Below are 7,005 nucleotides of genomic sequence, written 5' to 3' on the forward strand. Positions count from 1 at the left end.
GACAGAGTGTGAGTGGGGGAGGGGCAGAGAGAGGGAGACACAGAATGTGAAGCAGGCTCCAGGCTCCGAGCTGTCCGCACAGAGCCCGACGCGGGGCTCGAACCCACGAACGGTGAGATCATGACCTGAGCTGAAATCAAGAGTCCCACGCTTAATCATCTGAGCCACCCAGGCGCCCCCGCCTCTTCACCTATCTCTTCCACCACCCCGCTCCCTCCTCTCTGGAAACTGTGTTTTTCAAACCATGTTTATCATCAGGATTGTTCTCCATACTTACGAGCGTGCTCCCTTTTGTCCATTTTTAAGTGTTCTCAGCAGAGCGGATACTCCTCTGCTGGTTCTCGGGGTTCAAGCACTTTTTCCAGACCTTTCTTGCATCTCTTGACTTTGCTCGTGGCATCTGTTGCCACGTTATATAGCCAAGTATGTAGCCAGACCCTCTCGCTTTCTTTGTCTTTTTAATACAGCTTCTGCCTTTCGTTCTTGGTTAGATTGGTCTCCATGGCACCTAGAGCACGCTGTAGCCTAGATTTTCGTTCAAGAAAGCTCGGACAGCTATCATTCATTGTTGATTCACAAAAAATAAAAACGTGATCTGCCTGGGAAGCGTGACCTTACAAAATATGTTTAAGGAGACCAATTTCCAACTATTACAAAATGTTTTGAGTATGAAATATTTCAAGAATGCCAAGTAATATATATATATATAACATATGTATTTTTCCAAAGCCCAGTAAGGGGGTTTCCAAAAATGTCAGTGGCGTCTCTATACTGCCTAAAAAAAAGGTGGGGGGCACATGCACACAAAAATACAGTGAAATTCTGTCTGCACCGGTAACCCCACAGGGACCTGAGCGAGCTTTGGGTGATGGTAGCCCCTGCACACGGTAAGAAATGTTAGTGGCCCTTTATCCTTAGAATAGGGGCTCGACAGAGGACAGGACTCCATCAGTAACTGTTAAATCAGAATTTGTGTTCCCATCAGATTCATTACTTCAAGGTTTTGCTATATTCAAAGAATAAAAGATTATAGGTGCACCCTGGGTGGCTCAGTCGGTTAAGCGTCCACCTTCGGCTCAGGTCATGATCTCAAGGCTTGTGAGTTCGAGCCCCGTGTTGGGCTCTGTGCTGACAGCATGGAGCCTGCTTGGGATTCTCTCTCTCCTTCTCTCTCTGCCCTTACCCCGCTCACATTCTCTCTCTCCCCCCTCCCCTCAAAATAAATACAATCAAAAAATAAAATAAATTTAAAAAACTATCAAATAAACATTCCTGTATCCTCCATTCAACCTAAGAAACAGAACATGAGTCTGGTCCTATGTGCCTGTCCCCAACTGGTAACCGTGTTTCTCAAATGTGTTTTATCTTTTCCCTGATTCCCTATGCGTGGTTGCATGGTGTCATATCTCTCTCTATTCTCCCATATTTTTCTTCTTATTTCACATTGAGTTTTAAAAAATGCATCCACTTTGAAACATGAAGCTGAACTGTGAATAGACATTCTGGCAATTTTTTAAAAAAATTTAAACATCGCAACCACAGACATCTGCATTCATACCTCCCGATGCGCGTAGATAAGAGGTTTGTCCATCAGGATCTCTCGACAGCAGTGCTACTGACATTTTGGGTGGGATAATTCTTTGTCGAGGGGGCTGTCCCTGGCTTCCACCTGCCAGATGCCATTCGCACCCTCCTCCCAGATGTGACAGCGGAATGTCTCCAGATCGTGTCAAATATCCCCCCTAGGGACACACTGCTGGACTGGAATTGCTAAAAGGCATGGGGCGTGAACATCTCCAGCTCTACAAGATATTGCCAAACAGTGGTCCAAAATGTTCATGCCAATTTAGTATCCAACCAACGGTCCATGAGAAACCCAGTTCCTCTCCGTCTTTGCCAACCTGCGGTCTTGGCTGGATGTTTCCCAACCTGGTGAGAGTGAACTGGTGTCTCCGAGCAATGTAATGTGTGAATTTCTCTGACAGAAGCTCTTTGTATGTTTTTGGCTTTTCATACTTTCTCTCCATGAACGTGGCCTGTTCACGTATCCCACCCATTTTTCTTTTGGGTTGTCTTTTCCTATTGCTTTTCAGGGATACTTTATATTTTCTGGATACTGATGTTTTGTTGGGCAAATATTCTGCACATACTTCCATTCAGTTAAGGGCTTACCATCTTATATTATTGTAGTTTCCTTTATAATATTGTATTTATATTATTGTAGCATTCTATTGGGTGAGTAGAAATATTAACTTTAGGGGCACCTGGTTTGCTCAGTCAGTTAAGTGTCTGATTCTTGATATCAGCTCAGGTCAGGATCTCACGGTCTCCTTGCTTGAGATTCTCTCTCTCTCTCTCTCTCTCTGTCTCTCTGCCCCTCCCCCTTCATGTGCATGCTGTCTCTCTCCCTCTCTCTCTCTCTCTCAAAATAAATAAATTTAAAAATATATATTAATTTTAGGGGTGTCTGGGTAGCTTAGTCGGTTAAGCATCCAACTTCAGCTCAGGTCATGAACTCGTGGTTCATGAGTTCGAGCCCCATGTTGGGCTCTGTGCTGACAGCTCAGAGCCTGGAGCCTGCTCCCGATTCTGCGTCTCCAGCTCGCTCTTCCCCCTCCCTGCTTGCACTCTGTCTCTCTGTATCTAAAAAAAAAAAAAAAAAAAAAAGAATAAAGCATTAAAAAATTTTTAATATTAGTTATAATATAGTCCCTGTTTTCAGTATTTTCCTGTAGGATCTGTGCTTTTTGTGTTTTAAGAAATCCTTCCTTATCTAGAGTCCTTAAGAATATTCTCTTATATTCCCTTCTGAATGTTTTAAAGTTTTACTTTAAGTTTTAAGTTTTACTTCGAGACTAAGGCCCCTGCTGTTGAGTTTTATGGGCAGTGAGAGAAAGAGGTCCTGTTGTATTTTTTTCCCCTCTCGTGGGGATAGCCGGTTGTCCAAGCATCGCTTATGTAAAACCCCTTCCTTTCTCACAGGGGCTACAGTATCACCTATGACATGTATCAGGCGTGCAGGATCCATGGTCTGTTTCTTTTGTCTATTTGTCTGTTTCTGTGTCAATATCATGCTGTCGTAACTACTTTAGCATTATAGTAAGTCGTTTGTTTGAGAGAGAGAGAGAGAACCAGCTCAGGAGAGGGGGAGGGGCAGAGGGAGAGAGAGAGAGAGAGAGAGTGTGAGTGAGAGAGAGAGAGAGAGAGAGAGAGAGAGAATCTCAAGCAGGCTCCATGCTGCCGGCACAGAGCCCAACACAGGGCTTGATCTCACAACCCTGGGATCACGACCCGAGCTGAAAACAACAGTCGGACACTCAACCGACTGAGCCACCCGGGCGCCCCTATACTAAGTCCTGATATTTGCCAAATCAAGTCCTCCCCGCCTGGCCATCTTCTTTAGGGACATTGAAGCTGTTGTTAGCCCTTTGTTCTCCATATCCACTTTGGAATTAGAAAGGCAAATTTTGCAAAGAACCTTATTGGGATTTTGATCAGAACTGCATTAAATCGATCACACAACTGGGAGAGACATGATGTGTCATATCAAGTCCTCCACTGATGAATCCCTCTACTCACGTAGCTCTTGTTAAACATCTTTCACTATGGAGTTAAGATTCTCTGTATAAAGATCCCGCCTATTTGTCAATAGATGCATTTCTCATTTTATTTTGCTCCCGTAAATGGTATCTTTATTAAAACTATGACAGCTCTTGGGGCGCCTGGGTGGCTCAGTCGGTTGAGCGTCCGACTTCGGCTCAGGTCATGATCTCGCGGTCCGTGAGTTCAAGCCCCGCGTCGGGCTCTGTGCTGACGGCTCGGAGCCTGGAGCCTGCTTCGGATTCTGTGTCTCCCTCTCTCTCTCTCTCTCTGCCCCTCCCCGCTTGTGCTCTGTCTCTCTCTCTGTCAAAAATAAATAAAACATTTAAAAAGTTTTTTAAAAACTGTAACAGTTCTTTATGTGACAGGTACAAGATTCTGTATACCTTCATTAAGTAAAGCTAATTAGTTGTGTTGCTCAAATGTCCTCTATCCTTACCGGCTGTCTTTTTTTTTTTTTACAAGCTGGTCTATCAATTATTAAGTGCTGACATTTCACACTCGTTTGGATGGCTCCTATCCAGAAGAAGCAGAAAGTCGTAAGTGCCGGTGAGGATGTGAGGAACATCGGTGCACTGTGGCTGTGAATATAAAATGGTACGGCCGCTGTAGAAGATGCTCTGGGGGTGTCTCAAAAAATTAAACAGAGAATCACCGTGTGATGGAGTAAGATTCCTGAGTCCAAAACGAAAGCAGGGACTTGAACAGGTATTTGTACACTGAGGTTCACAAACAGCATTAATCGCAGCCTTAATCGCAGTGTCCATCAATAGATGAACGGATACATCGTACGTGAGGGATGCACACACACACACACGCACACACACACACGCACACACACGGGAATATTATTCACTCTTAAAAAGGAAGGCAATCCCGGCACCTGCCACCACATGGGTGACACTATGCTGAGTGAGACAGACCAGTCACAGAGGCGATGACCCCCCTCACATGAATACTAGCGTCGCCGGATTCACAGAGACAGAAGGCAGAATGGCGAGTGGGTGCCAGGGGCTGGGGACGGTGGCAAATGGGGAGTGGGCATTTCCTGGGGACAGAGTGCCAGTTCGGGAAGAGGAAGAAGTTCCGGAGACGCACGATGGGGACGGCGGCACCACGGTGTGAATGTGCCGAATGCCACCAAACTGTACCTTTTAAGTGGTTTAAGATGCTAAACTTGACGCGATGCATATTTTCTCACAACAGAGAAAATGTTGCAAAGACGCGTGTCAGAATGTCCCCGCCGAGATAGCGGATTCGTCGCTTTCTCCTTCTGGTTCTGTCTTTTTGCTTCCTGCGAAATGCATGCAGCTCTAGAAGCGTGGCCTCTTCCTGGCGAATTTAGTACTGGGTGGCCGTCTTCTTTACCCCCATGATGATCTGATCGAAATTTTATTTGGTCCACTGGTGAAAGCTACCGCAGCCTTCCATAGCTTGGTAAATCCTTCCACCCTCCTGCGTCGTCTTCACACTTGAGATGCATCCCAAGCGAAGAGCATACAGTTCGTTGGGTTTTGTACCGCTGCCAGTCCAATACTGTCTGAGCCTGCCCGCCGGCTTGTTCGTCTACACGGACTGTGACCACCAGTGTTTTGGGAGCTATTTCCGATCTTGCGTTTTTACTCGTCTTACTTTTCCTTGCTTCTCCTTTTTCTCCATTTGTGCTCGTTTCTGGGATTGCCTGAGCCTTTGGTCATATTCCATTTCCCGCCATTTGAAAGCTACATGATTTCCGTATTTTCAGCGATTGACCTAGAAATTTTACCGCGTTTACCTTACAAAGCTCTAATTAATCCATATCTCAGCCATCGCCTCCAGCAATAAATGGTTTGACCTTGATCACTGCTCTCCCGGGTTACAAGGTTGCTGTTCAATACTGCAGTCCTAGCGTCTGGGTTTCTTTTGTTTAACCTTATAAAGTAAACATCACTCATTTTATAGACCCAGTATGTGTTACCATTCAGTTTTAAATACTTTGGCTCCAATCAATCCCTTGATTTCTTCTTTGACTGATGTGTTAATTAGAAACCTGTTGCTTGGGGCACCTGGGTGGCTCAGTCCGTTGAGTGTCCAACTCTTGGTTTCAGCTCAGGTCATGATCTCACGGTTTGGTGAGTTCAAGCCCTGCATCGGGCTCTGTGCACTGACTCAGGGGAGCCTGCTTGGGATTCTCTGTCTCCCACTCTCTCTCTCTCTCTCTCCCTCTCCGCCCCTTCCCCGCTCATGCTCTCTGGCTCTCTCAAAATAAATAAATAAACTTAAAAAGCCAAATGTATTGCTTAATTCCCTCATGTTTGGGGGATTATCTGGACATCTTATTGTTACTAAGTTATAATTTAACCCTTCCGTTAGCAGAAAACATACTCTGTATGGTTTGGGTTCTCTTCGATTTTATGGTTTGACACATGCTCAATCTTGGTGGATTTTCCATTCGCGCTTGAAAAGATGCAAGCTTTACTATTATTGGGGAGGGGATTCTGTAATGTTAATTAGGTCAGAATCATTGATGGAGCTTTCCAGATCTTAAACACCTGCTGGTTTTTGTCTCCTTTTTCTACCAATTATTGAGAGAGTGAGTGGTGTCAAAAAATCTGAAACTATAGGGGTTCCTGCGTGGCTCGGCTGGTTATGCATCCGACTCTTCGTTTCAGCTCAGGTCATGATCTCACGGTTCACAGGTTGGAGCCCCACATCAGGCTCTGTGCTAACAGTGCAGAGCCTGCTAGGGATTCTCTCTCTCTCTTCCTGGCTCTCTCTCTCTCTCTTTTTCTCTCTCTCAAAATAAATAGATAAACCTTTAAAGAAAATATTTTAACAATCTGCAACTATAATTATGAATTTGTCTATTTCTCCTGACCGTGGTGCCATTCAGCTAACACGGGCTACCTCACACAGCCTTCCTCTGTTCTTTCTCAGTTACTTCACTCCTATGTTTCTTATAAATTCAGAAGTGCAGTATAGTCGCTTTTGTTTAAAACTGCCCGTTATACTTCTATAACGACTTTAGTCAGGTAAAATTAGTCGAGAATAAACTGCACATGTATATAAAACGCAGAGAAGCGTTATACACCCGTGTAACCATCGGCCCAGTCAAGATAATGAGCACATCCGTCCCCCTGAAGGTTTCCTGGAGCCCCTTTGTGACCCCTCCCTCCTGCCTCTTCCCCCTCCCCCCCCCCCCAGTCCTCATCCCTGGCATTCTCCTTGGACTTGATTCACTGGGCACAGGTATTTTGAGATTCGTCCAGGTCATTGCGGTGCCAGGAGTATTGCTTTATCTCTCAGGGACACCCCGTTTCATGGAAGGACCACAGTTCCTTTATGTTAATGGCCATTTGGAATGTTTCCAGTTTGGGGCTGTTACAAACAAAGCTGTTGTAAACCCTTGTGTATAAGTCTCTGTGT

This window comes from Prionailurus viverrinus, chromosome B1 (genome assembly GCF_022837055.1).
Source record: "Prionailurus viverrinus isolate Anna chromosome B1, UM_Priviv_1.0, whole genome shotgun sequence".
Taxonomy (NCBI): Eukaryota; Metazoa; Chordata; class Mammalia; order Carnivora; family Felidae; genus Prionailurus; species Prionailurus viverrinus.